The 25,855-nt window shown below is 42.4% G+C and overlaps 1 protein-coding gene across 1 annotated transcript in view; it reads right to left on the reverse strand.

Annotated features, from left to right (window-relative positions):
• TPK1 (thiamin pyrophosphokinase 1) overlaps positions 1 to 25,855 on the reverse strand; it is a 339,092-nt gene that overhangs the window by 244,107 nt on the left and 69,130 nt on the right. The window lies entirely within an intron of this gene.

Consider the following 25,855-nt stretch of genomic DNA (forward strand, 5'->3'; position numbering starts at 1 on the left):
GGAGGCTATGAGGATGATGAAGGGACTGGAATGTCTGTCTGAAGAAGAAGGGCTCAGAGACCTGCATCTGTTTAGCCTGAAGAAGACTGACAGGAGATCTTCTATCTTATAAATATCTGAAGGGTGTGTGTCAAGAGCAGGGGACCAGTCTATTTTCAGTGGTGTCCTGCGATAGGACAAGGGACAACGGGTACAAACTGGAACACAGGAAGTTCCACCTAAATAGGAAGAGAAACTTCTTTCCTGTGAGGATGCTGGAGCCCTGGACCAGGCTGTCCAGAGAGGTTATGGAGTCTCCTTCTTCAAGGACTTTCAAGACCGATGGATTCCTGTGTGACCTGCCCTAGCTGTTCCTGCTTTGGCAGGAAGGAGTTTGATTTGATCTCCAAAGGTTCCTTACATTCCTACCATTGTATGATTCTATGATCTGGGAGCTGGATAAAAGATGGTAAGGCGTCAAATAAAGATTTGGCTGTTACCATTAACTAGTGACACTAAGACAATCCAATTATAGACAGGTTCAACTTCATGCTAGCATAACACCATTTCAGGCTCTTGAGGCACCTCATGGTGGAAGGTCTGTGGGTGATTAACAAGATAAATGCAGCCTTGCTGCCTGTTTGCTCTGGCTGCTCTTCAAACACAGTGAATGCCCCCAGGCCTCTGTTTTAATCTCAGACCCAGCTTTCTTTTTTTTTTTTCTTTTCTGTAGGCAGCATTCTGCTCCTACCATTTAATATGCTTTTCTGTATCCAAGGACAGGTAGCTTTTAAGATGCAAGCTTTTCCACAAGATTTCTTCCATATTTGACCCTATTTTTGTCTTTGAGGACATTAACACAAAAATATAATGCCCCAGTTTGCTTGAATTTTGCCATGTTATTTACACTATGAATATTCCCATGTTGTTGTAATTAAAATTCAGTGCTTGGCACAAATTAGGAGGCTTGAATTGGTTTGATTATTCTTTATATCATGGCACTTATTAAATAGCTGGGTAGGATTTAGCTGGTTATTTAGTGTCTAGCTGGAAACCTTGGGCTGTAACTCTAGAAGAGAAAGGCTCTCCTTTTTGGTTGCTGCTGTAAGCTGCATTGCATAGTCCTCCAAGAGATGCTCCTATTTCCTGATCTTACTATTTTTATGCTCTTCATGAAAATGAGATCATATGGATGGCATCAGCAATGAACCAGGTAACCAATTCAGTTAAACTTAAATCAGGAATGGGTTGAAGAGATCTCTGCTCTTTTGCTACTATTACAATGAGAATCTCCATATTTGCCTTTTGTTACACTAGAAACATTAGAAAATATTCTCACTCCCTCTAGTTTATGTTGTATTTGCTGTGGAATTGACTATTTGAGTTAATCCAACATCAGGGAGCCAAAATACTTTATACTAGGTGCATTAAACTTGCTTCCTACACAGATCAGATTGCCTGAGTCACTCACTACCTTTATGTTAAATCTACCTACTCACTTATTCATCAGTGGCTTTTTACATAGCTGGTTGTGATTTAGTCCTTTTGTACAGCCATTAAGATGTCCCCATGAAGAGTACAACATAAAGGGAAGCAATAGGATATTAGTGCACTCCACAACTTGTTCCATCAATCTTATGTGCTGAAGATGAGTTTGGAAACTCCCATGAACTTTAATAGGCACTACGTACACAAATATCCACTCTGCTGCTGAGATATTCAGCCTTCTTAAACCACAAAGGCATAAATCATCTCCTTAAGCCTCAGGGAATTCAGTATTACTGCAATTAGTGGAATTTGTATTTCCTAGTCAGCTTTATGTAGACAGCCCACAAACAAATGATGGTAGATAACGCCAGTTAGAAGTGGAGAGTTTTATCTATGCTCAGTAGACAGTCTGCAGCCCCACCTTTGGCATGCTTACTTTAGGATTAATTATGCCCAGGGAGGTGGTGGAATTGCCATCCCTGGAGGTGTTCAAGCACACAGATGTGGTGCTTCAGGATATAGTTTATATAGTCATGGTAGTTGGGATACCATTGGACTTGATCATAGAGGTGTTTTCCAACCTTACTGAGCCTACAAATGAACATTCTGCATATTAAGCACCCATTTCTGAGGTCTGGTTTCTGTTGTGTTTTGTTGTGGACTTTTTTGTTGGTTTGCTTTCTTCAGGGACACGAGGAGCCCTCGAATCTCAATGACATTAGTGAAGAATTACTAAGATGTTTTGCACTCCTACCAAAAATTGCAAGTCTGTGATGATGCAGCTAAGCAAGTAATCAAGTGAGATAAGATCACCACAGCAGAGATGATGTTCTGCCAGCCACTTCAATTGCTAGAGTGAGCAGAAAGAATTAGTATTACTCATCCTTGCACTACTACACTTTGGACTTTTTAATAGATAGACAACTTCCTTCTCTTCCTTCATGTCTCTCCTTCAGCCCATAGATTTATTTCAGAAGAGTTTATCCACTGAAGATTTAAGTCCACTGACAACGCTTAACATACATACACTATTCACTTATGTACATAAAGCATAGTTAAGCTAAACCAAGACACTTGGAAAGCAGTTACATTTACACAAACAGCTCCCACACTGTGCTAGCAAAGATCTCTTCTACATGGCCAAAGAAAAGGGACATTTGATTAATTTGTATGTTACTTTCAGATCCTCTTCGACTCTAGGTAAAATACCGCAGATGAGTCTTAGGGCAAAAATAAACATTCCTAAATAAAGAAAGTATACCTTAGAGCTGGCTTCCAGTACCTAAAGGGATCCCACAGGAGGGCTGGAGAGGGACTTTTCACAATGGTGTCTAGCAAAAGGACAATGGGAAATTGCTTTAATCTGAGGAAGAGTAGGTTTAGACTGGAAGAAGTTCGTGGTGGGTTGAAGTTTTCCCCAGCATTAACTCAGCCAAACTAACTCAGTTAGAAGCACATGAAGCTCTATTTACAAGCAAAAACTACACTCTACAAGGGAATGAAATGAATATGTACATAATGGACAGTATTTACAATATTATACAAATATTTACAATTACCAAATAAGACAGAAACCCTCCTAGTCCAGAAGAGCAGGTAAGAGAGACACACCCCCCGCCACTGCCCAACCCCACCTTGTACCAGAGGAAAAGAGGAGTTGAGAGAACGGAGTGTTAGCTCTTATCTGAACATCACCCAGAAGCATTGTTATCTCCCGAGCAAAGCAGAACAGCCAAGAGTGAAAGGGAAAGGGATAACCTTTGTTTTCCTTTTTACACCCAATAGTAATTTATTTATATTTTTCTACTTTTCTGCTCGAAATCTGCAGCTGAATTTTAAAAGCACAGCCTATAACTGCCACAAAGTTCTGGAGTATGAGGGTGGTGGGACTCCGGAATAGGTTGCCCAGGGGAGTTGTGGCTCCCTTCTTCTTGAGGGCCAGGTTGGATGAGGCCTTGAGCAGTTGAGTGTAGTTGAGAGGCATACCTGTTCATGACAGGGAGGTTGGAACAGATATTTATAGAATAGCATAGAATTAACCAGGTTGGAAAAGATCTTTGAGATCATTGAGTCCAACCTATCATCCAACACCATCTAATCAACTAAACCATGGCACCAAGCAGCCCATCCAGTCTCTTCCTAAACACCTCCAGTGATGGTGACTCCACCACCTCCCTGGGCAGCACATTCCAATGGCCAATCACTCTTTCGGTGAAGAACTTCTTCCTAACATCCAGCCTAAACCTCCCCTGGTGCAGCTTGAGACTGTGTCCTCCTGTTCTGGTGCTGGTTGCCTGGAAGAAGAGACCAACCCCCACCTGGCTACAACCTCCCTTCAGGTAGTTGTAGACAGTAATAAGGTCTCCCCTGAGCCTCCTCGTCTCCAGGCTAAGCAAGCCCAGCTCCCTCAGCCTCTCCTCATAGGGCTTGTGCTCCAAACCCCTCCCCAGCTTTGTTGCCTTTCGCTGGGCACGTTCCAGCAACTCAACATCTTTCCTAAACTGAGGGGCCCAGAACTGGACACAGGACTCAAGGTGTGGCCTAACCACTGCTGAGTCCAGGGGCAAAATGACTTCCCTGCTCCTGCTGGCCACACTATCCTGATACAGGCCAGGATGCCACTGGCCTTCTTGGCCACCTGGGCACACTGCTGGCTCATGTTCAGCCTACTATCAACCAGTACCTCCAGGTCCCTTTCTGCCTGGCTGCTCTCCAGCCACTCTGACCCCAGCCTGTAGCACTGCATGGGGTTGTTGTGGCCAATGTGTAGAACCCAGCACTTAGATATGTTAAATCTCATGCCCTTGGACTCTGCCCACCTATTTCTAAGGTCCCTTCTAATCTAACTCAATCTATGATTCTATTAATTCCATTTATTCTCTACAGAGAAAGGTTAGGATCCAAGCCAGTCTGTTCTTCATGGGTCCTTCCATAAATTTGAGTCTTTCAGATGTGATATCTTGATTTCTTATAAAATTATCACATTGCAAAGTTGCAGCCTCACAGATATCAAGTCAATGAGTCTAGACATAACCTTCCATGAGTCTGTATCTACTACCATCTTCCGGTCTATTTTCTGTATCACCACAAATACAGTCACTAAAAGGGCCACACAAATTATCAGAGGGCTACAGCATCTTCCCTACGCAGACAGGCTGTGAGAAATGGGGCTGTTCAGTCTAGATCAGAGAAGTCTCCAGGAAACATTATAGAGGCCTACAAAGAAAGCTGGTGAGGGACTTTTTACCAGGGCTTTTAGTGATGGAATTAGGAGCAATGGATTGACGCTTGAAAAGGGTAGATTTAGACTGGATATTAGAAAGAAATTCTTTACAGTGAGGGTGGTGAGGCACTGGAACACGTTGCCCAGGGAAGTTATGGATGCCTTCTCCCTGGGAGCTGTTTAAGGCCACATTGGACAGAGCCGTGAGCAAGCTGGTCTTGTAGAAGGTGTCCCTGCCCATGACAGGTAGGTTGGAACCAGATGATCTTTAAGGTCCCTTCCAACCCAAACCATTCTAAGAAACTATGACTCTCCTCCAATGATTCAGTAATGTTTCTAGTGGCACATACCACCTTTTTGAGACCTAGTAGGCTAACAGAAGCACTTTGAATCATGGCATCAGCTACTCACTGCTTAATTCTGGCCTCATTGCTGCATGGAAAAGGTGAACACATTAAAGGGACTGTTCTCAGCCTTTTTAAAGAAGAAAAACTCCCTCAGGAGCTGTAGCTTTATTACTGCACGCATATAGTTCTATGATACCTGTTACTGATGTGCAGCTCCTCCAGCCCCATAGGAATTAAGTACCCTTTAGAGGATACATTTTCAGCTGTAGCTGCCTTCAATAGATTCAAAACCTCACCAGTGGAGCAAGATCTATTATAATTTTAAGTGGAGAAGACTCACAGTGGAGACTGAAGGGAGGAGAATGAAAGATAAAAGCTCTTTCTGGGTTTGGCTGCCAGCAAAGTCAGAGTAAAGAGAGGTATACAGCATTAGCAATGCAAAATGCTCAACTCCAAAAGTCAATTCCCTCACTGATCTGCACTTAGCAATCATGAGAAATCATCCCAGGGAGCATCTACTCATTCAGTGCCTCACCTGAGTTCTACAGCTTGATGGGATGGCTTTTAAAAGCAGAGTGGAGTGAACTAGTGAAGAGTGATTTTCTTGTGCTCTCAGTTTTGTTATGTGAAGTTTTATATGAGAATGCACAAAGCCTTGTTCATTCAATGCAAGAACATCAGGAAATCCAGGCAGAGTTCCACTCCCTCTTGCTCTGCAGCTATGAGGGGGTCCAGGTGAGCACAACGGCTTGCTTTTGCCCTCTGATGGCATAAGAAGACAGGTTCTACCAAATTCAGCCACTGGTTGGAAGTGCCAGAACACTTAAAGTAATAGAGGACAGTGAAACTGAGCTAAGTGGTGTTATAAAAAGGTCTTATTTGTGACACTCCTGTGAGCAATAACAAATTTTAAGGCCCTGCCCATCAAATGGCCATCAAAGGAGCAATCTCCATTATGCACCAAATCGTATTATGCTGGCTTGATTTTTATCTATCCAGCAATTAATAAATGTTTGAACAGAGTTCTTCAGACATCACACAGAGCCAAACTCCTATTGATTCCTGGAATCTCACCTGGATCCCAAGAAGAAAATTTCTTCTTCAGAATGAATGCTGCTTGAAAAGACTGAGACAACCAGCAAATACTTCCCATACTTTCTGCCATGCTTTCTAGACAGTCCACTAGTGGAAGAAATTAAAACAAAAATTTTATTTGGAGATTTCACAGGAACTAAAAAAAATAGATATAAATATTAAAATTCATAGAAAGAAAAGCAAAGTCCTGGGAAGGTTCCCTCAGTTTCAGTTATACTACGTAAGCACAATAGTGCCCACTATATCAAAGTACTTCCTATGCTATGAGTGAGTTCAGCCTTCAATTCTCACTTTTGTTCATAGACCTGAAATAGAATAAATCAGATTGGAAGAGACCTTCAAGATCATCATGTCCAACCCATTGTCCAACACCACCTAATCAACTAAACCATGCAACCAAGCACCCTATCAAGTCTCCTCCTAAACACCTGGTGACTCCACCACCTCCCCAGGCAGCACTTTCCAATGGGCAATCACTCTTCCTGTGAAGAACTTCTTCCTAACATCCAGCCTAAACCTCCCCTGGTGCAGCTTGAGACTGTGTCCTCTTGTTCTGGTGCTGGTTGCCTGGGAGAAGAGACCAGCCCCCGCCTGTCTGAAGTCAGCAAGGATATCACCACTCCTATTTTTTTTGTACTGCATGGTTCAGTTTTGTTCAGGGAGCCATTTGTACCATGGAGAAGGAGAATACAGATAATGTATAATAATATGCAACAGTAAAAGCCTACATTATTGTGCTTAATTATATTATTTTGTCCTACCTTCCATTATGATCTTCTGCTATGGAGTTTAATTATTTCCAGCAACCACTAATGAGGTCAGAGACCATTACAAAAAATAATAATTAGTGTATACATGACTCAGTAAAAGGTGGGTCAGTCTTCTTTTAGATTAGAAAGGTTTTAAAAGGGAGCTTTACACTGCAGCTCTGGAACTGAAGCCTCCTCCTTTTTCTTCCAAAGCAAACATGACCATAATTGTTAGGGTTTTTTTCTTACCATTAGTCAGGTTACACAAAACTTCATGATTAAAAGATGTTATTTTCTGCCTTTGCACTAAGAGCAATGTTTCTTGGTAGCTTAGGGAAAAAAAGAAAGATAAAAAAAAGGCAATTTCTTTCTTCTGCCACGCTTGCTACTTGCACTTAGCACACATTGATTTTTTCATCCCATCTTTTTAAAGGAGTGTCGGCCACCACATCTCTGTTTTGTTCACTTTCATCAATACTAGTGTGAACATACATCACAGCTGAAAAAAAAAAACCAACATAAAATGGCGGGGGGGGAGGGGGAAGGGGGAGCTGGTAGTTAGCTAGAGGAGAGAGGGGAGGGGAAACAGCAACCATGCAAAACTGGCAGTTCTCTTGAGTAACAAACCCTCCAGAACCTCTTTTATGGCTGGCAATCTTAGCATTTTGCATGAGGCAGGTTTTCTGGTGCCCAGTAGGAATCTTATGCTAGAATTTCACCGAGAAGCATGGTCAGGAACTAGGAGGAACACCAGTCTGTCACCTAGCCGCCTATATTCACAAAGCTTACTGTGAAAGCGTGGACTGTGGTCTAGTCAAAGGCAGGTTGTAGTTATTGCTTTGCAGTATGACCAGAAAAATCCAATGCTTTCCTGTTCACCCCAACAGCACTATTTCTCAACAGGCAGCTTTGTGAGGAGATATTTTATTTTCTTTAACAGATATATACCATAGCACATTATTCTCTATGCCCCCCCGCCAGATATCCTTGCTGCCAGGCTTTCTTCTAATTTCACACTGGTATCCACTAGTAGTATGATCAGTTAAGGAAAAGGCCCTGTAAATAAATCAGCAACATCCCTTCACAGCCTGTTCATCTGCTTGATTTCAGTTGTCTTCAGCCTGTCCCAGGCTGCAACTTTTATTTGAATATTCTAATGTATTGTCTAGTGATTTTCAGTATTTAAAATTAATTTTTCAGCAGTAAGCAACCATTAGCCAAAATATAAGTAGTACCTAAATTACGAGCATTTCCAGGTTGGAGGAATTCAGCACCACTAAAAAGGGAACATCTTGTAATTCTTGTCTTATGTGCTTCTTTGCTGGTGGCTTAAATCTATACATGTAGAAATCTCCCATGGTTATAAGATGCTTAGTAATAGAAATTGGACCCACTGAGGAAGTATTTTAGAAAGCTGTTCAGAAAAAGGGCATCTCACACATGATCAGAGTTGTTAATATATAGAGAAACTCATGCTGCTCTGCTACAACACAGTCCCCTGAGAAAATAGAGATGGAAACTGTAAGTTTCTGTCCACTGAAATACACAGCATCCTGGCCTGGGTCAGGAATAGCATGGCCAGCAGGACCAGGGCAGTGACTGTCACCCTGTGTTCAATATCGGTAAGGCCACACCTCGAGTAGTGGGTTCAGTTTTGTGCCTTCACTACAGGAACAACACTGAGATGGCTCAAGCATGTCCAAAGAAGGACAACAAAGCTGGTGAAGGGTCTGGAGAATAGGTCTGGTGAGGAGCAGCTCAGGGAAATGGGGTGATTTAGTCTGGAGAAAAAGAGAGGAGTGAGGGGAGACCTTCTCAGTGTCTACAGCTCCTTGAAAGGAGGTTGTAGTGAGGGACACATTGGTCTCTTCTCCCTGGTAAAAAGTAATAGAACAAGGAGAAATTACCTCAGGTTGCATCAGGGGAGGCTTAGGTTGGATAAGAGAAGAAATTTCTTCCCTGCAAGGGCTCTCAAAGTCTGGAACAGGCTGCCCAGGGAGATGGTTGAATACCCACCCCTGGAGGCATTCCAAAGAGGCAGAGATACTGTGATGAGGGACATGGTTTAGCAGAAGATTTGACGGAGTCTACATGCACCTCCTTCATCATGGAAGTAAGGCAGAAACAAAACTGTGAATAATTATGGTTGCAAATACTGCAACAGGATTGCTATGTGCCACACCTGAGGCCAAACTCTAGCAGCTACTCTATCACCTTGTGGCCCCTCCCCAGCAGAAAAGGGAATTACGAAAAAGAGAGAAGAATCCTGGACAGAAATGAAAACAGATTTAATGAAACAGCCAAACTGAAACCAACATAAAGTATCTAAAGTTTTACTCACCCTGGTGTAGCAGTCACAATCCCCAGGAAAGCAGTCCTTGAGAGGAGCAAAGTGAGAAAGAGCCCAAATATGAAGCTTTAGCAGATAACCCCCACCTCCACAAACATCCCCCTTTATACTTAATGGGATACACCTGGAGCCTGGGCTGGGCTACACCGGGAGCCAACTCAGGGCACCTGTGCTCACAGCTGACTCATGGGCCTGCAGCCCATGGCTGGCCTGGGATTCTGTAGCAGCAGAACCAGGACACTATAGAAGGCCAGTTTGTCTGCTCATGATTTCCCTGTCACAAACATGATCATTTTTGGAAGCAAGAGTGTGCTTCTTTCCAGAGAGTGTAAGCATTACTTTAAAGCTGCAAGTAAAACATGCACCCATTGCAATAAACACCCCCCACACTGACGCAGTAATTTAGAAGCTACTAGCTAATTGAAAAGCTGCCTCCATTCCTGATCAGTCCACTTAAATATGAATCACATCTTGTCCTCCAATTATCAACTAAGAAATGAGGTTCTGACCTTAAAGCAGAAGTCACAGCCAGCCCTGGTGTAGGCATCCCTTGGCCACTCAAGCATGATATCAATTTGTGAGTAAACTCTTGGTGAGTGAAGGCAAGGTTCTCCCAGGGGAAGCCTGAAATATCCTGATATTAACTATTTATGAAGCAAGATGTGAAGGAAAGGGTGGGCCTGTATGGGAAAAGCTGTATTGTCAGAAGCCAGGCTGAGGGCTAGTAGGGGGACGCCAGAAAATGGATGCTATGGGCATGCTGCTATAATCCAGATGGAAGGTGAGCAGGAAAAAACAAATGGGGTTCAGAAGTACCAAGGGGACTAAAGGTGGAAATATGTCTGCCTACCCTGCTTTGTTCTGCCTAAGTGATCTTACATATCTCTGCACAGCAATCAGAGGGCCAAGGTAGAAAACTACTCAGGAGGGTGACTTGGGTCAGGACATTAGCATAGGCAATGCAAGTCACCCTCTGGAGGTACCTCTCCAGTTAACTCTGAAGTTAAATGCATGTGCCCCAAATCAAATGGTGCCAAGAAATGGTATTTTCAAGAACTGCTGTAGCAGTACTGTGCTTCATGACTGCCATCATCACCAATGATCTTACTGCAACATGGAAGGGATAGCTCAGTAACCCCACATTACTGGAATTACAACAGTCCATTGGAAAAGCCACTTGTCTCTAGTCTGGCTATGCTGTGACAAGGCTGGATCAGCAACAAAAACATGTATTTATTATAAAAAGAACCCAAACCAGAATTATTTTTTTCCTTTTTTTTTATGTATACCAGAGCCATTTTACCCACATTTAGTGGTGGTGGAACACTGGAACAGGTTGCCAGGGATGGCCCCATCCCTGGAGACATTCTAGCTGATAGGCCTCTGAGCAATCTGATCTAGTTGGGGATGTCCCTGCTTACTTCAGAGGGTCTGGACTGAATGGCTTCTAGAGGTCCCTTCCAACCCAGTGCATTCTATGGTTCTGCTCTATGATTGTCTCCTACGTGGTCTATAGCCTTGAGGAAGAGGATTGTTTGCCTTTACATACCAAAAGCCCTTTCACCTCACACCAAAAGTTTGCTACTTGTGAAAACGCTGAACTAGGTACTTAAGGTACTACTTCTTCCACAATCTCACCTGAGAAGGGATGGGAAGAATGACATAAATGCAGAACTAGAACCATCGGTGGGGTGGGAAAGTAGTTGCTTACAGGATCATATCATCCCTGTAAACCAGTTCAATTAACCAACCCATGAATCCAAAAGCTCCTGTTTGAAAGACCTTCCCCTGTCAAAAAGCAAAGGCTTTTCTCCTTCAGACAACAGTTGATACTGACATTGGATTATTCCTTCCCTCTACAGACATCTTGTTCCCTTGCTGGCAAACTTCCATCTCTCTGTAAGGGGCAGCTTCTAGCATTTTCAACATATTTTCTACTAAACTGTTTTTATTAAGCCATCTGCCTCAGGGATAAAGAAAACCTCCCAGTGTCTCCTCCCTTTCTCCAGAAGGTCTGTCACTAGTTGCTACCACAGAATTAACCTGGTACCAGAAGAAATCAGCTAGCCCTAACCCTCTTAGCAAGGTAATTTAGCCTGCCACAGACCCAATTCCTGTTGATGTCTCATGTCACAAACTTGTGCTGAGGGAAAGCAAGGGACCTGAGAGGCCCCTTGAGCACATAGGATCTGTTTAGTTGGCCAAAGCAGATTTCAGAGGGTTTAAATCAGACTTCTCAGGCTCAACTTGCCTAAATCAAACAGCAGAGAGAAGTTCTAGCACTACCTCTGTCCTCCTCCATTCAAGGCAGCTGATGTTTCCCTGCTGTTCAGAATTCTTGATCCAGGCAGCTGATGCTTCCCTACTGTTCAAACCTCTTGATCCAGCTGTCCTTTCAGCACTACTTTTTGACTGCCTTCTGTAAATTGCCGGGTGCTTGTTTATTCAAAACACTCACCATCTCCCTAAGCCTGCCTTTGCAACAAGCTGCCAGCTTGCCTCTCTCTTCAGCTGATTCCCATTATCTGGGCTCCCCGTCATCTGAATATATTTAGTCTCACCCAAGTAGTTTTGATTATCAAGATTCTACTACAGTCTAATTAGTGACATTTTTATTACTAATTTGTCACTCAGACACTTTCAGTCACATTAAAAATTCCTGCCAGCCCCTCTGAAATTGCTGTGTGCTTGCAGTCTCTTTCTTTCCACACAAGATTGGCTAAGCATTTTTATTTTGCTGGATCCTTGGGAGACTTTTAAAGAAACACTTAGGAAAATAGTCTCAAGTCGAAGGTGACTTTTGAGCACCACAAAGAGGATCCAGCTCAAAGAATTCTTATATGGTATTTCAGCTCTTAGACAATGGCTTGACTACCACTGAAAAGGACATTAAAAAGTCTCAGAAACCTTATGGCCTTTACATTTTATTTCTAAAGGTATGGAAGTAGTTGAATCAGGAGACAGTGTGACACTTCCTCATATTTAAACTGGAAGTCAGTGGCAGCTTTGTGGTAGCTCCCAGTATAGAACCATAGAGTCACACAATGGTAGGGGTTGGAAGGGGCCTCTGAAGTTCACTGAGTCCAACCCCCCTGCCAAAGCAGGATCACCTAGGGAAGGCTGGTAGGGTTTGGAAGACACTTCTAGGGATCATCAAGTGCAGGATCACCTAGGGCAGGTCACACAGGAATGCATCCACTAGAGAAAGAGACTCCACAACCTTTGTGGGCAGCCTGTTCCAGTGCTGGAGGAGAGGCTGGAGACTTTTGAAACCTATCTGGATGTGATCCTGTGCAACCTGAGCTAGGTGACTCTGCTTTAGCGGAGGGATTGGACTAGGTGATCTCCAGGGGTCTCACCATTTTGTGCCTCTGTCTTGGTCTCCCACTTGATCTCTTCATAGTATGTCTGTTCTTTCAATTGAAGGGAAGATGAAGTTTGCATCCCTGTGTCCTGGGAATAAATGCATTCTTGAGGCTGACCAAACTCAGGCTGTATCACTCCACCTGCCTTTCCCAAGCTCTGAAGTTCAGAGACATCAACCCCAGGGTTTAGAGCCAAGGTGTAAGCCTTCACAACAGCACACATTGGTGAAGTAAGATGATTTCTAGAGACATGGCACAGCTAAAGATAGTTCTTAAAATTGCTAACTCAACATTAAACTTTCTTGAAACAAAATCTGTCCTGGATTTCAGAACCCAGTCATACATCCCTCACAAAGGGTTAATAAACTATGGTAGCATTCATCTTCTAGGCACAAGCAGCATGTTTTATAACTGTTAATTACAAAGATAGCTGCTATTATAAATAGTTCTGAAGCAATCCATTAACCAGATGGCTTTTAGCAAATCAGAATTTATCACTCTTTTATGAGCTACTTACAAAAATGTGGCTTTAAGATAAAGGATGTGAAGCGGCTGAGGCAGTTGTCCCTATCTGTTTACCGTGATAACACCTCTGAGGGGAGGGGGAAGGAATGAAGAAAGTGCCAGCTCATCTTGTAGAAAACTCCCTTCTTGTCCTGAGAAATGGCAACCCTTGCTTAGACTTCTGCACTGGTGTGCAGTGAGGTCAATTAGCAAGGGCAGTGAAGGTAGCAGAGGGTAACACTTCCCCTTCTGAAACTCTGACCCAAGTCAAGGAAACAGCTCCTGTCGAGTAGGATCACAGCTTCTGTCTTAAGTGTCTCTGGCTGCACATAAAAAAAAAAGATATAAAAATCTGAATGTCTTGGTATCATCCATGAGTTTATTACTTATTATTTCTTCATGGATCTACTGAAAAGCATTAAGATTCCGAGGGAGACAAATGTAATATAATTGCAGCCCAAGACATCAGTATTTGTCACAATTCTAAAGATTTTATGATAGAAATTTTGGCAAGGGAAGCATGGCAGCCTGTGCTTTCAGCAGCTACCCTCTGCCCAGGAGCCTAAGAAAGGGTTAACTTCCCAACATGTCAATAAAATCCATTTCACAAGTCTCACAGACTAAATAATATCAGTGGGCAATGAACTGGAATTCACACTCATTTGGAACTTTAATAGATTAAACTCCAACAGAAAGCTGGCAGATGAGAAAAAAAAAAAGAAAAAGGAAAAAAGCCAAGTTAGAGAGATGGCTCCTAACATTTGGGACTCATTTATTACAGTTGTCCAAAGACTACTCATCCAAGGAAGGCATTACTTGGGAACTGTTGATCTTTGGGATTTGTCTGCCTCAGCTTTTCGGTTCAAACCTAAGGCTCTACAACCCTCTTGGTTTGTGGTTTATTCTCCTACCCAAAGTGACATCCAGAATGGTTTGCCAGCTCATCACCCAGAGGACAGCAGAGTCTAAGAAGACAAGCATTGAGCCAAGCTTTAATAAAGTCACAGAAAAAATAACCAATATGTTTGGCCAACATGAGATCAAAGGATCACAGAACTGCAGGGGTTGGAAGGGACCTCTGAAGATCATCTAGACCAAATCCACTGCTATAGCAGGATCACCTACAGCAAATCACCCAGCAACATGCCTAGGCAGGGTTTGAAAGCCTCCAAAAAAGGAGCTGTCAGAACCTTTCTTGGGCAGCCTGGTCCAGTGCTCCCATACCCTCAAAGTGAAGAATTTTTTCCCTTATGTTTATGTGGAACCTCCTGTGTTCCAGTCTGTGACCATAAAAGATTTACCCACTTTTACTCTCTAAATAGTAATAAAACATACAAAGAGAGCCACAATGAGAGCATTTAGTTTGCATTGCAACATAGACACACAAAAACTTCACAGCTGATGAAGGCTTTTGGCCATTTGTCTTAGAGTATCCCGAATCTCCATGCCTCAGAAGCATAAATTATGATGACTTTGAACAGTTCTCAACAGCCACCACACACAAAAAGATGCCTTGCTCAGTAGGGATACTCGCATCTTAACACATCAGGCTTTTTTCCCTTCTTTCATTTGCAAGTGAGGAAAAGAAAGGCTGGGAGTCAGAGTTAGGTAGACATGTATTTTCACATGACTGGGCAGGATTTTGCAAAGGGCCTAGGGTGATCAAACATATCAATTTTAAATGGCACATCTTCTCCAGCCTACTTTGAACAAACATTCCTTATGCTTATTCATGTTTGGGTATATCACTACTTCAATATTTCTCTCATAATATTCAAATACACCATATACTCTCCCTGAAAATACAGTGTGTCAATCTTCCCACTCAGCTTCCTTCTCATCTGCTTCTAGCTTGGATGAAGAATGCCTTTTCCAAACAAAATAAACCTCTGCTACAGCCCTACCAACAGACTGAAATAACCCTCTGAAAAAAACCCATCTGTTTTAATACAAGCAAATGAATGACTGCTTCTCAGTCTTTGGTGAAGCTAGGGACAATTTGGTTATTCCAGCATCATATTTCAAAGAGTGAACTGGAAGATATCTCAGGAATGATTTAATATTCATGTCAACACAGTATGGGTTACTAAGAACATGTATGTGTGAAACTTAATTGTAGTGCCAGATGCTCCTTTCCACTGTTTCTCACAGTGGAAATGGAAACATTTAACCCTTCAGAAAGATTTCAAACAATTCTGATTCTGACAGTGGCTCCCAAACAGAAAAATGAGGTGTGAGGTGAGAACCAGGAACATCTCTAGACCTAGAAAAAACTCCTAGAAACATGTGGCTAGGCAATCACTCATCCATGCTTGGACAGAGAGGAAAGGTTTTTCCACAGAGACATCAGGGAAGGACGGTGCCTTAATGCAAATTTGTCTGCATCCCACTTTCATATCCCTTTTTTTTTTTTAGATTCCCTGGGGCAGAGTAAATAGCTGCCAAGTGATAGCAGAAAAAGAAAGCTCGGTAGCTCCCAAGGGGGCAGAGCCCAAAATGACTTCTGACCTCTGCACATGGAGGAAAAGTGAAAATGAGAAGAAAAGTGCTTGGCTTCCCAAACTGAACCTCAAAAACATTCAGCCTGCATCCTGTTAGAGCCTTTTTCTCTAATCAGAGCACCACTCCTCACCATTCTCTGTAGTTCTGAAGACTTCAGCACGAAATCACCAAACCCTCTAATACTCACTATCTACTGCTGTGACACAGACTTCTGTCTCCCATCTGAACATCTGCAGTGGTCTTGCAATCTCAATAAGAAAAAAAAGAATGTCTACACAAGTTCCTTTCTTACAGACTCAACAACTGTGTCTGTGAATGAAGAAAAACACATTGTTAAGCCCGGGTTCCTCTAAAACCTACACTAATTCCCAGGAAATAGTGATATACTTCTTTTATAATACAGGGCTGGGTAAAGTACCACAAATAAACCAGGAACATGAAGATCAGCAGGCTTAAAAACACCCCCAAAACATTTCAAACTAAATCTTCTATAGAAGATTTCTTCATAGAAGCACATTCAGTTTGCAGGCAATGATTGTGCCATTCTTCTGGACCTGGGAATGAGTTGGACACTTCTTTACTACAGTCAAGCACGATACAAAATGTAAATCAAATCTGTTGCCCTGAAGTGTCTTCAAGATCCTGTTTCTCAGCCTTTTATGGCTAGAGAGATAGGTTATCAACTACAGCATCCTGCTCTGCCTTGATAAAGAAGTGTCCTCAACAATGCGATGCTACTGCATCAGCAGGGACAAAGGTTTGCTGTGCAGTTATTCATGTTCTTTCTAAGCAGCCCCAGAAGGGATAAGACAGAATGCTTACAAAATAAAAAGAAATTAAAATAAAAATTGCTAAGACTTGCAGCAAACTTCAACAAATTTTGCACATCTCTGGATTTAATACCTAAATGAGAACAACAGCAGGCACTTGCAATATAAGAAGAGCCTCTTTCAGTAAAGATTTATGATGCTAATGACACACTAGAGCCTGCCTATTGTCCTGCACATTTTGAAGACAGATATTGCATATGTAGATTTAAATTGCCAGAGATGAAGAAGGGGTCACAAACAAAACCTAACACACTGAACTGCGTCAGCCAAATTGCTCGGGCAGTTATTCTTTCAACCCTTTCTTAGACATTTTTGCATAGCCAGTTCTGCTGCCAAGGCGCTTCTAGAAGGTGAATACAGAGGATATCAAGCACTATAATCACTGAAAGAAATATGGCTGATGCATTAATGCTCACTCAAAACTCTAGATCTAAAGAAAAAGCAGTAAAATCAAATGCACGGTTTAGAAGAAAGCTTAAATACTAAATGGATCCGAAATTCACTGAGGAAAGCAGACTTCACAAATCACTGCCAAGAGCATTAAGCAATCTCCCTCCCAGACAAAAGGTCAACTTGTTAATATGCCTTGTTAATATGTATCTGGGTTTCACAAAGTTCTGATGACAGTGTTGCTCTATGACAAAGGTGCATAGGCCTACAAATAAAGGAATCAATGATTATGATGACCAAGGTAAGTGTAAAATTAGATGACAGCTTTGCAGTCTCTGTGGTCTTAACCTCATGGTCCTTCCCCTGTTGCTAAACAGAAAAGGAATGTTTGAGATGGCTAGTGGGAAAGGCTTGATGTAGATAGCAGATAGAAGACAGATAACACTAAGACTAAGTAAAGCAAATTAACTAGATACCAGCTGCCACAGAAATCACCTGCCTCTTCCAGTGAGATCACCAAGGAAACAGAAAAGAAAACAGAATTGTAGAGTATCAGGTTGGAAAGGACCTCAGGGATCATCAGGCCAAGGAAACAGAAGAGAAAATAGCATCATAGAACATCAGATTGTAAGGGACTTGACGGGTCATCTGGTCCAACCTTTCTTGGGAAAAGCATGGTCTAGAAATACTTTGAAATACAAAAGCAACTTCCTAAAAAGTCTGAATTATACAGTAATGCCCTAAATACTTGGGCACATCCCATTCCCTCTTCTCTCTGGTATATCCCTATTCCTCTTGAACTGGGGAGCCCAGAACTGGACACAATTCTCTGTGTGTGGTCTCACCAGGCCAGAGCAGAGGGGGAGTAGAACCTGCCTTAACCTGCTGACCACACACTTCTTAATGCACACATTTGTCATTTTCAGTGGTTTTAAACCCAAGAGAAACATGGGCTAGGCTGTTCAGATGTGCTGTATGACTGCATGCCCCCAGGTTGCCCAGTGCTCAGCTTCCCTCCCAGTCAGTGTGGGTGAAAGGGAAGGTTGGAATGTGTTTCAGAGGGAGGTGACTTTCCCCTAATAGCCAGAGCTTATTTAAAATGTCAACTTGGGCATCCAAACCCAATAGATAATCAAAGTCTCTTTCTTTTGGAGTGATCTAGAACAGATATTACACTTACAACACCTTTGCTTTCTACCTTAATGGACATCAAAGCAGTTTTACCCTCTTTAATCCTGTATTAAAAATAAGTTGTGTTATTTGGTTGATCTGCATCTTTTAACAGGCTACATAACTCAAAATACTCAAAAGTGCAGAACTGGTGTTGCCCCAAATTAATTTCAAGTGGTTGTGACAGCATATTGCACATTTTCTTCACAGAGTGATCGGCCATTGGAATGTGCTGCCCAGGGAGGTGGTGGAGTCACCATCACTGGAGGTGTTTAAGAGGGGACTGGATGAGGCACTTGCTGCCATGGTTTAGTTGATTAGATGGCGTTGGGTGATAGGTTGGACTTGATGATCTCAAAGGTCTTTTCCAACCTGGTTGATTCTATTCCATTCCATTCCATTCCATTCCATTCCATTCTATTCTAAATGTGTGCTCTTCCTTAGGACACTCTAGATGGACTATGCTGGGATTCCCAGAAAGCTGTCTTTGAGACATGCCCATCAATCATTTCAGCCCCTATATGGTATGTTGTGTGGTAAGCTATCTAGCCAGTTGCCCATGGAAAATAAATAATCTCTTTATGCTGCCTTCAAAATGTAAATGCACACAGTATTTTTAGTAACATGTTTTATGTAATGTCAAAATCTCAAAAAACAGCCAACCTGTACAAAAGAGCAGAGATAATGAGCAGAGCAGAAAAGTTAACTATTTTCTGCCTTACAGGAATTTAAAGTTCAACTTCAACACTTGACAATATGGGTGAGCATAAGACAGTATGTAAGCCATCTGGAGGAGAAAGCAAGCAACCCAATATCCATATTCTCAAATTCCTGATGTTCCCTCAGGCTCTGAATACAGGGAAGGTTGCACACTCCATCAGGCAAGTAACCAAGAAATACTAACATAGTCTTAACTTATTACAGAAGATTTAAACTGGTCACTGGCTGAGTTACTCATTAATGCAATCAGGGTAAGAAAGTAATCAAAAGTTAAAATCCAAAGGCTGGAAACAGAACTAGACTTAGGTAAATTAAAAAGAAGAGATCCATGTTTGAAAAAGACACTAGCATTTGAAAGAACCACTGGACCCATATTAATGGTGAAGTGTTTGTAACAGTGGAAAAAACCCAACAACGACAAGAAGTTGTGTGTCCTAAAGCAACCCTGGAGTAAGAAAAAAGGGAAGAATCTAACACAGTGGTTTGATCCAAAGGCCATCACACAATGAGCAACCCTAGGTACCATCCATCTTTTACAAGACCTTACAACCTCACCCTCCTAGTGGATTCATGCTAAGGTTCTAGCTATGAAAATACTACTTTTGCCCTGCAGTGACTCCCAGAGAAACAATCTGTTTAAACACTTTTGTGTAGCTTGAGGCAGTGAAAATCCAAGTGTTCCTTTTACAGGGTTAAGAACCTGCCCTTTACTCTCTCTGGTCTTACTCATGCTAAGCTCGTGCATTCACCCCTGCCCCCTGGGCTCATGAGCACCAGGACCATTTCTCTTGTTGAATCACTAACAAAATGAGCTATTAATCACCTCTTTCTCTCTCTCTTTTTTTAATCTGTTACCTTATGCTTCCCTTTCTGCTTGGGTTGCCTTAAAGCACCCTCCTGACCATATTTTCCAAAGTCCCTTTATTCAAGTGTCCTCTGGGAAACATCAGGGTAAGCAGATATATAGTACAAGTCTATCAATAGCTTCTGTATAGCAAATCTTGTGACAATAGAACTCCCCTAATGGGATTTGCATCCCAGCTCCATAGAAAAAAAGCACTGTAATAACCTGCCTTTTTTTTTTTTCTCTTCTGCTGTAATCATCTGTTGTGCTTTTCTTTAGTACTTCAAAGTAATTCTGTATTGTTCTGTTACTCTGAACTTCAGCTCACTGGGGTTTAGCTTTCCAAAGCACCACAGAGGGGGATCTTAATTACTCATTGTTTCATTTTTCAAACAAAGTCTCAAATCCATTAAACAAACAACAACTCCTTTTAGATCTCAGAATCTTCTGTTCTGGATTTGCAGAGAATTAAAAATCAACAAAATAATCTCAGTCTTATATGTCTCAAATTTTAACTAAAGACCCCATTCTCTCATAGCTACCTCTACGGAGAGGAATCTCAGCTGTGCAAAAGGGTTGGAAGATCAGCTCTGTTCTCAGCTTTGCCAATAGCACTCTAAAAATTCACTAAAATCGGTAAGATCTACTTTTCAAAATGTCCACACAGCTAGGATACCTCTCAAGAGCCCTGATTCTGAACCAAAAAGGCACCAACAATATTCATGTCACAAATGGGAGGACTTTACCATTTCTTTAGCATCATAGGCTTCAAAAAGATAAAGATAAACTTGCAGTTCACCGCTGAAAAACTGGTAGAGGTCAAGCTTATACACTGAGTTATGGACAAAGCTTGGTCTAGAGGAACTGTTTTCCAAAGTCCCTGCTAGTGAAAATTACTTCATGTCCTAAAAGGCAGATACTACTTTGTTTCCAAGATTAAGGAATGCTGCTAGTCAGCCATAATCAGCGCCAAATTTTCTCATTCCTGAAGGATATCATAGATTCTCTGCTCTCAAGAATCACTGCATTTCCTATACACAGTATCAGAGAATGGTTTGGGTTGGAAGGGACCTTAAAGATCATCTAGTTCCAACCTCCCTACCATGGGCAGGGTCACTGATCACTAGGTCAGGCTGCTCAAAGCCCTGTCCATCCTGGCCTCAAATACTTCCAGGCCGAGGATCCACAACTTCACTGGGTCTTCCTTTTTTCCCTTTTTAAATTGTGGGTTGTGTTTCCCTTTTTCCAGTTCGTGGGAACTTCACCAAACTGCCACAACATCTCAAGTATGACAGACAGTGGCTTAGCAACTCCATCTGCCACTTCACTCAGGATCCACAGATGCATCTCATCAGATCCCATGGACTTGTGCACCTTCAGGTGCCTCAGATGGTCTCAAGCCTGGTCTTCTACACTGGGCAGTTCTTCATTCTGCCTTTGCCTTCTGCAACTCAAGAATTGTTCCTGGAGCGCTTGCTGCTGAAGACTGAGGCAAAAAAGTAATTGAGTACCTCAGCACCAACACTGAAACAACATTTTGCCTAGTCTTCCTTTTATAACCAACACACCTACAGAAACTTTTCTTCTTGCCCTTGATGTCTCTGGTCAGATTTAATTCTACTAGGGCTTCAGCTTTCCTAACCTGATCCTGGCTGCTGGGACAACTTCTCTGTATTCTTTCCAGGATGCCTGTCCTTGCTTGCACTCTCTGTAGGCTTCCCTTTTTGTGTTTGAAATAACTTGTAACTTGAAATAACTTTGCATCTTGAAATAATTTCACTCAGACTCCTGTAGTTGGAGGACATTAACTCACTGCATGCAGTCCATCAGTAGGCACACCTCCAGAAGAAAATGTTGTTTAAATCTAAATTGAGTGGCACAGAACAGCAAATTCAAGTGACTAAATACAAACTAGAAATTATATTCCTGTTTTGATTCAAATGTGGGAAAATGAACTTCATTGTTGACTTATCAGGAGTCTAATATTACTGAGGGGAGAACAGAGTGGCTTGGCTGAGGCCAGCAGGAAGAGTTACTGCTAGTCTGGATGCCTACTGGGAAGTGCAATAAAGCATACAAGTCCATGTGACATCCCAATCACCATTTTTATGAACATTTTCCTATTTATTAATAGTAGCTGCTCTAAATTCACTCAAGTTTTATGCTAGCTGCCAATTCTGAGTCTAGTACAAATTTGAGATATATTGAAGTAAGTCCAGCTAGAAATGAAAATAAAAGGTAAGAAAAAAAGCCTACCATATGCCAACAAGGCTAGTTCATTGTGTGCCTTCAGGTAAGAGGGCAAGAGAATGGCTCTACACACCAGTAATTCCACTAAAGACAACTGAGGAAAAGGCATCAATAATGGAGAAGAAACCATGGCACCAGGGAAAGTCAGGTTATTTTCCTCCTGTTATTAAATTACAGTAATCTTCTCTTGGAATCTTAGAATGGCAGGGGTTAAAAGAACCTCTGAAGATCAAGTCCAACCTCCCTGCTGAAGCAGGATCATCTAGGGCAGGACACACAGGAATGCATCCAGGTGGGTCTATAAAATCTCTAGAGAAGACGACTCCACAACCTCTCCAGGCAATGTGTTTCAGTGCTCCAGCAGTTTTTCCTCATGTTGAAGTGGAACCTCCTGTGTTCCAGTCTGTATCCACTGCTGTAGGAAAGCAGAAATTATCTATGGAAGGTTTCAGGACAAGAAAGAACAACAGGCTGCTGATACTGGAAGGATGGCCTGATGATAAAGAAGAGCTGACTGTGATAAACAACCTGAAGTGCAAGACAGGAGGACACTTGCCTCCATGCTCAACTTCGACACACTGCCCCTTGTCCTATCACAGGACACCATTTAAAAGAGACTAGCACCTTCTTGCCACCCAGCCTTCAGATATTTATAGACATTAAGACCCCCTCTCAGCCTTCTCTTCTCAAGACTGTGGGACTCTCTCCAGTAGTTATCTCCCTCTTTTGAATTGGGGAATCCAGAAGTGGATGCAGTATTCCAGGTGTGGTCTCAGCAGAGCAGAGAGGGAGGAGTACTTCCCTTGACAGGCAGGACACACTTTTCTTGATGCACTTCAGGATACCGTTGGCCCTCTTGCCCACAAGGGCACATTGCTGTCCCATGGATAACTTGCTGTCCAATGGGACTCCAAGGTCTTTCTCCACAGAGATATTTTCCAGCAAGACAACCCTTAATCTCTGCTGGTGCCTGGTGTTATTCCTCCCCAGCTGCAGGACTCTGCACTTGTCCTTACTGAACTTCACAAGGTTCCCCTTCACCCAGCTCTCCAGCCTGTCTAGATCTCATGGGATGGCAGTGTGGCTTCCAGTGGCCTTCAAATTTGAGTGTCCTTCACAAAGCACAAGGAAAGGAGTTCATGCAAACTTGTATGGATTGAAATAGTTCTTTTCAAAGTATGTCAGTAAAAATAGATTTCATGCAAGTGTGTAATAAGACAAAGGCTAATTAGCTGCAACCACTTTTTCTTGAGGTCAAAAGGAGTTACACCTGGGATGTTTTTAGCTTAGAACAGCCACCCTTATCAATGTGATTTTATTTTTTTTTAAACTCAGGACATATCACATCACACCTTCATTTTTACTTGATTCTAAAGTGACAGGGCTAATGAAACAAGTTATTTTGTTAGGACACAACCGACTTGAAAATAACACCTATGTCTCAGCATTCTGTACTCGGCATAACACCCAAGAGTGTTGTAACTTAGACAAGTCACTCAAGATTTTATCTGTGGGGGTTTTTTGTTGTAGGCTTTTTTGTTTGGTTGGTTTTGTTTGTTTTTTTCCTTCTGCATTTTCCTCTCCCTTCTTCCTCCCAGTCTGTGTAGCTGGCAATATTCTGTGGATCAACAGCTCTGTTGTTTCTTTCTCATCCCTCCTTTATGAGATCTCAAGCTGGTTATGAAGCACTGTTTCTAAGGATGTCCCTTTCAGAACTTCTTACACTTCACATACCAAAACCCCCAGGTACTTCTAGTCCTGCAAAAGTCTCTGCTGAGCCTCCTTCAGAAGCAGGATCCAGGCAGCACAAGATTGCTAACACCTACTAAGATTGTCAGTCAGATGTTTCCAAAATCTGTATTCACTGAGGTTTACTGAAGCAGAGGTGTTTTGAAGGAAAATATTTCAGGTTCACTTTGTCACCACATTCCTCTGCTATTTTACTTCAACAGAAAATATCCACCTATTTTTGGAAGTCAGCTACCAGCAAAGGTCTTCTCACCATAAGCAGAACTTTTGCTCCCAGCTCTCTCAGACTCTTTCAAAAACTATTCACAGCACCAACTTTCAACAGAGTTATGCTCAAAGGACAGGAGCCCACTGAGGTTGTCTCAGGCAAGACAGTCTGTGGTCTGCTTGATTTTATTCAGCTTCTTATCTCAACCTTCCACTGAAGCACTGCAGTCAAAGACCCATTAGTATTATGTTAAGAACCACTCCATAACCCAATGGTTACCCTGCACAGGTTTGACTGCAAGAAGATGACTTAATATTAAAAAAAAACAGAAAGAAATGTCTGATGAACAGAACACAGCATAAAAACAACAGATAAAAGGTACTACAAGACATGAAATACTGCCAGTCACTATCTACATGTCTGGTGTGCTGTCTCTTTTTTAATTTCAACCCTCAAGACACAGGAGAGGTGGGACAAAGAAATAAGATCAAAATATTTACTCTTCTTCCCTTTGTTATTCAATACAGAATATGTCTTTCCATGTATCTTTCTCAATCAAAAAATATATAGAATCACATCTAGAAAATAACCTTGACAATCCTTCCACCTAGCACTTCTTGATGCTGTTGAAGGAGAGCCTCGTTGAGGTATAGTACTCATTCAGATGCTTAAATTTATCCTCTGCAAGACTCTTGATTCTTTTTTCACTCCTCTGCCTCTATAGGCACCTAATCTCTGCAAAGCCTTCTTTCTGTAAAGCCTTTGACATAGCTCCCCCAAACACCCTTCTCTCTAAGCTGGAGAGATATGGATTTGATGGGTCCAGCGAATAAGGAATTGGATGGTTGCATGCAAAGGGTATTGGTCCAGATGGAGATGTGTTAACAAGGGGTGTCCCTTTAGGGTCTGTACTGGGACCAGTGCTGTTCAGTATCTTCATCAATGATAGACAGTGAGATTGAGTGTACCCTCAGCAAGTTTGCAGATGACACTAAGCTGAGTGGTGCAGCTGATAAGACTGAAAGACAGGGTGCCATCCAGAGGGACCTGAGGGCTAGAGAGGCGGGCTGAGTTGAACTTCCTGAAGCTCAATAAAGCAAAGTGCAAGGTCCTGCACCACAAGAGACACACAAGATAGACATGAACCTGCTGGAGCAGGTCCAGAGAAGGACCAAGATGATCAGAGGGCTGGAGCACCTCTCCTACAAAGACAGGATGAAAGAATTGGGGTTATTCAGCCAGGAAAAGAGAAGGTTCTGGGGAAACCTTATGGCAGCATTTCAGTGCCTGAAGGGGACATACAGGAGGCTAAGGAAGGACTGTTTAGAAGGGCTTTGTAGTGATAGGATGGGGGACAATGGTTTGAAACTACAGCAGGGTAGATTTAGGTTGGACATATGGAAGAAGTTCTTTGCAATGAAAGAGTGGTGAAATACTGAAACAGGTTGCCCAGGGATGTGATTGAGGCCTGGAGACATGCAGGATCAGGCTTGACATGTTCCTGAGCAGTCTGATCTGGTCGGAGGTGTCCCTTTTCACTGCAGGGGAGTTGGACAAAACGACCTTTGAGGGTCAACTCAATGCAATATGTGAATCAGTAATTTAGGTTTATGGGAACTAAGCACCATGAACACATCCTGCTCACTTCATCCCTTACTCCAATTTCTTTCAACCACACAGCTACCCCCTGCCAGCCCTTACACCCATGGCAAAATCAAATAGCTCTGCCTGCCCCAGCCAGTTAAGAGGAATCTCTCTGCAAGGTTCCCAGCCTGCTAAAATTTAGATACAGCTCCTGTGGTTTGTCAGGAAGCTTCTGAAGGTCTACATTTCTGCACTGGAGAAATTCATAGCTCCAAGCTTGTAAAGATTTACATATCTCCACAAAATGTCAGTGAATCTGCCGCTATCATACCAGAGATGATGATTAGAACTGAGCCTATTAAACAAAGGGGTAGTGAAATCTGCTTTGCATCTTTCCGACACGCATGCAAATTCCCACTGCTTCCACAACCTCCTATCTGCACGGTTCATTTTATTGTGATTAGAATGAACACATTTCACCGGTGACCTTTAAAGGAACACTGGCGTG

The sequence above is a fragment of the Dryobates pubescens genome, chromosome 4 (assembly GCF_014839835.1).
Source record: "Dryobates pubescens isolate bDryPub1 chromosome 4, bDryPub1.pri, whole genome shotgun sequence".
Classification (NCBI taxonomy): Eukaryota; Metazoa; Chordata; class Aves; order Piciformes; family Picidae; genus Dryobates; species Dryobates pubescens.